Raw genomic sequence first — 11,129 nt, 5'->3', positions numbered from 1 at the left:
TTATTTAATGATGAGTTCTATATAAGGGATATTTATCCCCATATTCTGTTGGGTTGACCTGAATATAAGGAACCCCAGAATAAATTGGATCTTAAGAAAATGAGTTGTCCTCTACTTGCGAGATGAGGACATCTCGCACTTTTTAAGTGGGGTAGAATGTAAGATTCCTCCTCCCAGCGCCTTCAAGGTATGCAGGAGTAAGAATCTCCCTTTCTGATCTTATAATTATTCCCTCTCTAAAATAAAAGAAAGATTCTGTTTAAAAAAGGAAGACTCTTTCCCTAGAATACTTCTCAGGAGTCCCACCTGTTTTAAGGATTCAGAACAATGAGTTCAGAAGTGAAAATCGGTGTTTTGGATATCAAGGTTTTGGTCTTCATTCGAGTTCGGCCCAAAAGAAGTTCTTTATCTCTTAGGAAGTATAAGAAATTATCCCCCAGATATTGTGGGCCTTATCTGAATTTAAAGAAAGTAGGTGACTTAGCCTACGAGCTTCTTTTATCTTCTCATCTCAAAGTTTGTAATAGGGTGAGAATGGATGTGATGTAAAATAATAGACGTGAAGGCATATATGATTATATGAATGTGGATGTAGATGTATGGATGTGAATGTGTATGTGTATGTGTGGATGTAAGAATGTAGATGTGGATGCATGAATGTGGATGTATGGATGTGAATGTGGATGTGGATGTATATGTATGGATGTATGCATGGGATGTGGATGTATGGATGTGAATGTGGATGTGTATGTATGGATGTATGCATGTAGATGTGGATGCATGAATGTGGATGTATGGATGTGAATGTGGATGTGTATGTATGGAAGTATGCATGTAGATGTGTATGTATGGATGTATGCATGTAGATGTGGATGTATGGATATGAATGTGCATGTAGATGTGGATGTATGGATGAGGATGCATGAATGAGCTTGTAGATGTGAATTGAATGTGGATGTGTATGTATGGATGTATGCATGTAGATTTGGATGCATGAATGTGGATGTATAGATGTGAATGTGGATGTGTATGTATGGATGTATGCATGTAGATGTGGATGTATGCATATAGATGTGGATGTATGGATGTGAATGTGCATGTAGATGTGGATGTATGGATGAGGATGCATGAATGAGCATGTAGATGTGAATATATGATATGTGATGTGAAGGAACCTGAAGTGACGAGATGGAAAATGTGGATGTATGGATGAGGATGCATGAATGAGCATGTAGATGTGAATATATGATATGTGATGTGAAGGAACCTGAAGTGACGAGATGTGGATGTATGGATGAGGATGCATGAATGAGCATGTAGATGTGAATATATGATATGTGATGTGAAGGAACCTGAAGTGACGAGATGGAAAATGATGTGATTGGATGAGTACACATATAAAAGGAATGTGGAATAAGTAAAGTGGATTGATGAGGGATAATGTGGAAAAATGAGAGTTAATACAGAAATTGTATTTGTAAACTGTTTGTAAATGGCTGTTTTATGTCAAGAATGCTGGGGAAGTATTTTGACCGTCTTGTGATTAAGGTCGTGGAGACCTAACTGATAAAGTTGCAACTGCTGACGGAGAGTCAATGGAGGACGTCTCGCGTAGCAAAGTCGGCCAAGGTCTTGACCAGCCTCGGTTCGATTAAAATGGTGAGCTTCCGGTACGGTGGATGAGGGACCAAGGAAGCGGCCTATGAGTGAAGCGCTAGGTCACCTGCGAAGGATCCTAGAGGGTGCTGACCATACGGTGCTCGGGTCGCCTAGGATACCCACACGTGCATCGAGGAAGATATTGGAACAAGGAGTAAGAGTTGTTTTCTGAAACCGGGCATGGATCTGGTTGATTGACCTTGCTGGTTGATTGACCTTGCTGGTCTTCAATGGATGAGTCCATGGCTCTTTATATGGATCAGTTGGTTGATCTTGCTGATCTTCAACGAGAGTCCATCTTGATTTTTATAAGTGATTATATTGCCGAGTATTATGGGCTAAGAACTATTGAAAAGGCCCCTGATGAGTGGACAGGTGGTGAGCGTTCTGGTTGCCAATGATGCCATAGATACTCTGATGAAGGAAAGATGGGAAATTAAGAATCAACCGGATAAATTGGAAGATTGTGATCAGTGATACTATGGTTGCATTAAAGGATTGTTTTAAAACTGGTTGAATCTGTGAAAAAAGCAATTTCATATTGGGTGTGTAAGTGGTGTGACTAGTTTTATTTTTGCATGAACATCCGGCTAGGGGGCCTGGGAACTCTTTTCCCTGGTTCTTGGGACAAAAATCAAATTCTAAATTGGATCCCATCGCTACAATGGGGTTGGACGGTTTGCTAACCCATGGGATCGGATGGGGTTAGACTGGACTGATGGATCCGTAAATCGAGACTCAATTTCTGTTATTACGATAGATGAAGTGAGTCCCGGATAGTAATTGTGAAAAGATGCAGGGGGGAAGAGAGCTTGAGCTCTTGCAAGCACACACACACACTCACAAAACCCTAATAGAGAACACACAAGGTGAGAGGCTGAAAATCTTCTTCTTCTCTACTCAACACTCAACACACCATATACAAGAATAAGAGTACACACAATATGAAAGGTACTCAACCAATACATACACGGGTTCTCTATAGTGTGAACCCGACTAAATGAGCTGGCGCTATATCTATGCCAGTCTCTAGAATAGCTGTCATACAGCCTGTCATCCCACTGGCTGCATATCACCCACGATCTCACCAACCATGCCAGTGGTGTAAGTGTGGGGCCTATCCCCCAGGCGGGTCATCAGTGGTGGCCACCGCCTCACTAGACGAGCTCGATATCTCAACACTCCCCCTCGAGCTCAACTCCATCTCATGTACACCAAGCGAGGCCCTGAATCTGCGGAGCTTCTCTGTACCCAATGCTTTGGTGAAGATGTCAGCTACTTGATCCTCTGTGGTGCTGACATAAACAAGGTCAAGGTCTCCTGCCAAGACCTTCTCGCTGACGAAGTGGTAGTGGACCTCTATGTACATCGTACGAGCATGAAAGACTGGGTTCTTGGCCAACTGTATATTGCTAATGTTGTCACAGAAAATGACAACTTGTCTATCCACTGATAGACCCAAATCTGCAAGTACCTTTCTCAACCAAGCTACCTCACATGCTGCCATAGCAGCTCCTCTCTGTACTCGGCCTCTGTACTGGATAGAGCAACCGTAGGCTGCTTCTTGCTGCTCCAAGTCACAGCAGCACTCCCCAAAGAAAACATGAATCCACTGGTAGATCTTCTATCTGAGATACTACCAGCCCAATCAGCATCTGTGTACCCATGTACACAGATCTCTGTCCCAGTCTCATAGAATAGTCCACAATGCAAAGTAGACTTCACATACCTCAGTATGCGTCTCACTGCATCCAAATGTGGTTTCCGTGGAACCTGCATAAACTGACTCACCAACCCAAGAGCATAGCTCAAATCTGGTCTGGTGATCATCATGTAGATCAAACTTCCTACTATGCTCCTGTACATAGTAGGATCCTCCAAGATCTCTCTTGAATCTGCACTCAACTTGCCATTCTGATCCAATGGCACAGAAATAGGCTTACAGCCTATCATACCATACTTGGACAACATGTCCAAGCCATATTGTCTCTGCAGTAATCCAATACCATGTGGTGACCTAATCACCTCAATGCCCAAGAAATATCTGAGCTCCCCCAGATCCTTCATCTCAAACTTCTGTCTAAGCAAGATCTTTACATCAAAGATCTCTGCATCATGGTCCCCCGAAATGATCAAGTCATCTACATAGATGACAACAAGCACAACCCCTCTTTCACCATGTCTCACATACAACGAGAAATCTGCATTGGCTACATGAAAGCCAATAGTGACAAGATATTCAGAAATCTTGTCAGACCATGGTCTTGGTGCTTGCTTTAAGCCATACAAGGCTTTCTTCAACCTGCAAACATGCTCAGGGTGACCCACATCCTCATAACCAGGTGGCTGCAACATATACACCTCTTCTTGCAAATCCCCATGCAAGAATGCATTCTTTACATCCATCTGATGTAAAGACCATTGCTTTGACGCAGCCACTGCTATCACAACTCTCACTGTTGCCATCTTGGCAACTGGGCTGAAAGTTTCCTCATAATCAATCCCATATGTCTGCGCATATCCTTTGGCTACCAATCTAGCCTTGTACCTGTTTATGCTTCCATCACTGTTATGTTTAACTTTGTACACCCACTTGCATCCAATGGCTTTCTTACCTTCAGGCAATTGCACTAAATCCCAAGTTTCATTTCCATATAGTGCATCCATCTCCTCATCCATGGCTTTCTCCCAACACACATTTCCAACAGCCTCATCAATGCATGTGGGCTCAACAACTTGCACAACCTTTGCCATATATGCATAGTGATGTGCCACATAACCATCATAAGTAAACCTCTGCACAGGGTTCTTTACTCTACCAGATCTTCGCAGCTTTTCATTCATGGCTTCCATAGCCTTCTTTACACCAGGTGTTCTCATAGCTGGGATCCCAAGCTCCTCATCAAGGCTCATATATGAGCCACTAGACTCTCCATCAACATGAGAATGCCCTGCAGAAATGTCAGGCATACCAAGGGGCTCAACCACTTTCTCTTTTCCTTTACATGATGTAGTAATCACATTTGCAAGACTGGTATTATGACGCAGCCTGCCACTCCATGGTCTATCAATAGACCCACTAGATGAGGACTCTCCTGGTCCACTCAAAGACTGTGATTGCTGACCTGCATTCTGTGCAACCACACTTCCACTCACATCAGCCCCAACAGCTTCTTTTTCAGCAGCATACCAGCTGCTCATCTCATCAAAGACAACATCCCTGCTTACCCTCAACTCACGTGTAGCAGGGTTATAACACCTGTATCCCTTTTGCTCAAGGGAGTATCCAATAAACACACATTTTTCAGCTTTCGGATCCAGCTTAGTTCTCAGCTCATCTGGCACATGCACATATGCAATGCATCCAAAGACTTTCAGATGAGACAAATCTGGTTTTTTGCCAGTAAACCTCTCCTCTGGGGAGTTACATCATGTATGGCTGCAGTTGGAGTCCTGTTCATGATGTATACTGCTGTAGAAACAGCCTCAGCCCAATAGCAATGCGGCATATTCTTCTCTTCCATCAATGCTCGCGCAATCTCAGCAATGTGCCTGTTTTTCCGCTCAGCAACTCCATTTTGCTACGGAGTGTATCTGCATGTAAACTGTCTCCGAATACCATTCTTCTTCAAAAATTTAGAGAACTCATTGGAGAAGTACTCTCCCCCTCCATCTGACCTTAGGCACTTTACATATTTCCCTGTTTGAAACTCTGAAATTCTGAAAGTGAGTGAACACCTCACTCTTCTCCTTCATGAAATATACCCACACTTTCCTTGTGTGGTCATCAATGAAAGTCACATAGTACCTGCAGCCTCCCATAGATATGGTCTTCGTAGGACCCCATACATCTGAATGCACAAGATGTAATGCATTTCTGCTCACATATCTGTTACGTGGAAACACATGCTTTGTTTGCTTCCCAAATTGGCATGCTTCACATATTTTCTGCATACCTTCCACTTTAAATTTTGGCAGCCCTGTCACAATTCCTTTTGTCTGCATAGACTTCAATCTCTGCACATTTACATGTCCAATCCTTTTATGCCATATGTCTGTGTCTGCAACAACTCCTGAACCATTTGCAAACATCGCAGCACTCATTTCAGGCATGTCTACATTCAATGTAAACATTTTGCCCACTCTGTTGCCTTTTGCAACCAACCTGCACTTGTCTTTAAAATCTTCAACATAACACCCATCAGGGTTAAACCGAACCTGCAAACCCTGCTCAATCATCTGGCCAACTGAAACCAGATTCTTTGTTATGTTTGGTACATGAAGTACATCTGCAAGGTACTTCACTTTGCCATCCTGCATAGACAATGGCACATCTCCAACATGGGCAATTGGATGAGCAGTGTCATTCCCTGTTTCCACAAAACCTAGTCTTTTCGGGTTTTTCATCTCCTTGAACCACTCCCCATGACTCGTCATGTGGTTTGAAGCGCCTGAATCCACATACCATACATTATCTTTTTGTGCTGCATCAACATTTTCAGACATGGCATTCACGACATGCTGCATAACAAACAACCTTTCATTATCCTCATTATTTCTGCTTGAGGATGCATAGTTATTTTGCTGCACTTTCCCATTTTGCATGTCAGCCTGCTTCTTATAACATTCTGCCTGCACATGTCCAGGCTTACCACAATAATAGCATTCACGTGCATCATTATATTGCCTTTGCCAATTTCCACGGCCTCTTTGACTCCCCCTGCCTCTGAATTTGCCTCTTCCACCTGCATGTTGTTGTTGTTGTTGATTATGGGACTGTTGTTGTTGTTGCTGCTGTGCTGGCCATAATTCTGATTACCTGTTCGGCCACCTCCTTGACCGCGTCCACGGCCTCCTCTACCTCGTCCTCTTCCTGAACTCGTGTAGAAGGCCTGTTGCTCTGAACTGTTTTTGCTTTGTGAAGACTGTTGGTCTTCACCCAAGCTCTTCTCTTCGATAATCAACATAGACACCAAATCTGTAAAGTTGGGAATGTTTTCCCGAGTCTGAATAGATGTCTTGAACGCCTTGTATTATGGCCCGAGACCACGTAGACAGACCTCCACCTTATCATCATCATCTACTGACACACCAATAGATGCAAGGGATTCCACAATACCCTTTATCTTCAACGCATAGTCATTCACAGACATGCTCTTTTTCTCCACAGTATGAAGTTCATTCTTCAACTGTATCTTGCGTGCCTTGGTATTTGTTTCATAAAGCTTTACCAAGGTGTCCCATGCCTCCTTGGGGGACTTGGCATCCTGAATGTGCCCAATCATGGTGTCCTGTATACTAATGGATAGCCAATACATAACCTTCCTGGCTCCTTGGTTCCAGTCTTTAAACTCTTTCACATCTGCAGTCGGCGGATTTATATCCGGTATCTCCGGTGCCTCTTCATGCTCACCTTCTATGTAGTCCCAATAGCCTTTTCCCATCAGGAAATTCGTCAACCTGAACCTCCAAGCATGGAAGTTATTCTTATCAAGCTTCTCAGCCACAATCTGAGTTATCCCATCATTTGATATCTTGCCAAACACACAATTTTACCAGAAACTGCACTCTGGTTTTTCTGCACAAACTGCTGTATTTTCTGCACAGCGGTACTGTAGTACTCTCAAATGTCACAACCAGTGACTTCAATGTGCATACATACACCCAATGGCAACTGTAGACCTCTTTGCAGCACCCACAGTGTCTGCACAGTCAATCTGTCTTCCTGCAGTTCTTAAAACAGAGTTCTGCAGAGAATCGATGACTTACCCGCAGTGCTCGAAATCGCCTGCTTTCTGAAAAACGGAGGTCCAGACGCGCCCGAAACGCGTTTTCAGCCCGAAAATTGTAGTTCAATAGGACTGTATAGTTGCCCTATAGCTTTACTCCCGCGAAGAAAGCTCCTCAATCAGAGACCGTTTGCCGATGCCTCCCGTAGAGCTTCCGACAAGGGTGTAGTCACCAACACAATAGGGAAGAGTAGTTGAAGCTCTTACCCTCGTACCGCTTCCTGTGGTTCTCTTGCTTGCAGCTCAGCCCTTAGCACGAACAGGCTCTGATACCATGAAAAGATGCAGGGGGGAAGAGAGCTTGAGCTCTTGCAAGCACACACACACACTCACAAAACCCTAATAGAGAACACACAAGGTGAGAGGCTGAAAATCTTCTTCTTCTCTACTCAACACTCAACACACCATATACAAGAATAAGAGTACACACAATATGAAAGGTACTCAACCAATACATACACGGGTTCTCTATAGTGTGAACCCGACTAAATGAGCTGGTGCTATAACTATGCCAGTCTCTAGAATAGCTGTCATACAGCCTGTCATCCCACTGGCCGCATATCACCCACGATCTCACCAACCATGCCAGTGGTGTAAGTGTGGGGTCTATCCCCCAGGCGGGTCATTAGTGGTGGCCACCGCCTCAGTGGCCACCCCCGCCTCACTAGACGAGCTCGATATCTCAACAAATTGTTCTATGGATAGGAATCAACGGCTGTGCCTCTTGATGGGGAAAAAAGTGTTGATCCCAATGATCGAAGTGCAAGTTTCTTCCTTGATCTGACCGAGTATCTTTATAGGTACAGTCGGATCAGTTTGATCACTAATGGTCTTGACTGCGTTAGAGTAAAAAGTTATCTTGGAGGAATCGCCCGTGCTTTCTGGATAAGGGAAGTTTTTCCAAGTTCGGTTTTGGAAAAACCGACGGATTAGGCTTTTGTCGGATATCCGTGTGTAAATCTGATGTTTCCCTAGGCTCGTGGTATTAACTTGTTCTTAGAGCGGACACATTGTGGTCATCTGTTTATTTATTAAGCTGGGTAATTTTCCTTAACTTAGGCCAGTTATAGACCTTGATTAACCTTCGACACCTTGCTAACTCTTGATTTACTTTTAATATTTTTAAACTTCTGTTAATTTGCTATGCTAGCTCATTCATGTGACCCCTTAAACTAAGTTCTCATATCAACATCCATTGTGGTCTAACATGCTTGAATTTATAACACTTTATATCTTTTGAATTCTTGCACACTTTCACTCTACTTCCCTGTTTTGCAGACGGTCTACCACAACAAACCCTATCGAGCTTACCATACCATAGATTCCGAGGATGGAATCTACATCAGGAAAGGGGGCACGTTAACCTATGAGACGGACATTGAGACGTACTATGTTTTATGTCATGTAATTAATTTAAGTATTCTGAGTCATGGGCCGGGCTTGTTAGCACCATATGTAAAGGATAAAGGGATTGGGTGATCGCCGATGAGAGGTGCATCTTGAATATCAGTAGGATAAGGGTTAGGATCGGTCAGCCATGTATAGACGCCCATGTGTGAACGGTTAAGTCACCTATAAGAGTCAAATATAACCCTAAAACTCTCATTCTCAATGTGTTGAATACAAAGTGTGCTCTTGCCTTATCTTCTCGTTCCCCTTCTCCTGCGTATGTGTGTGTGTGTGTGTGTGTGTGTGTGTGTGTGAGAGAGAGAGAGAGAGAGAGAGAGAGAGAGAGAGAGATCGAGCACTGTGTGGCGGCACGGCAGCGGCGAGGCGGTAGAGCGGCGACGATGGCTCCTTCTTCACTGCGACGCGAGAATCCTTCACGGCGGCAGTTTAAGCGGTGAGTGACACTTCTTTGCTTTCTGTTTGAGCTTGCTAGGTTCTGGTTATAGTTTTTTTACTAATAAACCTTGTCCTTAGTCAACTCTTCATCTTATGTGAGTATTTACTCATTTTGGGGGGTTTTTCTTTTAATTCTTAAATTTATCTCCTCCCTACATTTGGATTAATCTTGTTGGTCCATAGGAACCTTAATTGGACCATAATTCAAAAATTTCTAAAAATATGAACCCTTAGGCTAAGGTCCTTTTTACCTATTTTCAATTAATTCCAATTGCACATTGGAAAGTTCTTTTTGAATTTCTATTTCAGGGGAAACCATTTTAGACACGAGGAGGATTTTTATATCCGAAAATATCTCGATTTTGGATTACCTCTCTCTAGACATTTTCTCTCTCCAGGTCAAAATAGAGTAAAACAAAATCTTTCTTTTATTTCAAAGAGGGGAATAGTTACAAGATCAGAAGGGGAGGTTCTTACACTTGCACACCTCAAAAGCTGGAGGGAGGAATCTTATAGAAGGCAGCTCAAATAGAGCAATGCGGTACCCCCACCGTGGAAGATAGGCTGAGGCTACAGAACAAAGGACAACTACACCGTCCAAGAAGATTTATAGAAGGGATTCCACGGTAGGTGGACAGATAGATCCAGGAACCACTGATAAATCAGGAAGAATATGGCCAGGAGCCACCAAACAGAAGGCAAGAGGCTTAGGAAGGAGAAGAACTGGCAGATGTGGGCAGGATGTCCCTCAAGTATCCTAAATTCAAGGGCAAGAGAGAGGAGGATCCAGATGCCCACATCTTCGCCTGAAACCACTTTCCAGGCCAACAGAGCTCCGTTTCTGCAAAGACGGAGTAGTTTGCGACAACATTAGGTGGCCACCACCAGTCTTGAGCACTTCCAAACATTTGAAGAACTGAAGAAGGACTTCTTGAAAAGATTCATGAAAGACAAGACCATAACGAAGGTACTGGAAAAGCTATAGACGATGATGTAGAAAAAGAGGCCAACAAAAGATAGCTGATTTTCGAGCAATGCTGATGTGCCTGGACCAGAGCCCACCACCAACCGTCCTGCTCCAGCTAGCTGAGTCATGGTTTGTGAGAGGACCGAGGGAGAAGCTATAGATGGTAGTGGCCTCATAAGACCTAGAAGCCCTTACATTTGAACAAGTGGTGGCAGGAGCTACCAGAGCTAAAGGGGTCCTAAAGAAAACAAACAAAGACTCCAAGAAGAAGAAGAAGAATAAGGACAAGAGGTAGAAATCTTAGAATTGGATTCCGAAGAAGATACCTCAGAGTTAAAATCCAATTAGGAGTAGGATGCCAAAGAGCGGAAGCCCTGGAAAAAGACAAGCAGGAAGCAGGCAGAGAAAGTTCAAGAATCACTAAGGGCTGCACTAGCTAAGATTGTCAAAGGACACACGGGATCCAAAATCAGACCAAAAACTGTATGGTGCATGACGTGCAACAATCATGGGCACACAAAGGAGGAGTGCCAGTTAAGAGACATGCATCAACAAGTATGCCCTATGTGTGGGAGGGACAATCATTCTTGCGCTTTAAAATATATATATCAGCACACACATACATGAATATAACCTAAACATACACACATGCACACACACAAACACATGCATGTGTGCATATGTGTGTGTGTGTGTGTATCACACATGTGCACATACATGGGTGTTTATATACACATGCATGTGTGCATGTGTGTGTTAAAGGAGGGGAGAGGGTTTTCTTGTGGCAATGGATATACACATACACACACACACATGCATGTGTGTGTGTGGATCGCACATGTGTACACATGCATGTATGTGTATGTTAA

This window comes from Cibotium barometz, chromosome 45, assembly GCF_041138505.1.
Source record: "Cibotium barometz isolate CiBa-2024 chromosome 45, ASM4113850v1, whole genome shotgun sequence".
NCBI lineage: Eukaryota > Viridiplantae > Streptophyta > Polypodiopsida > Cyatheales > Cibotiaceae > Cibotium > Cibotium barometz.
Note: the sequence above shows the minus strand (reverse complement) of the source record.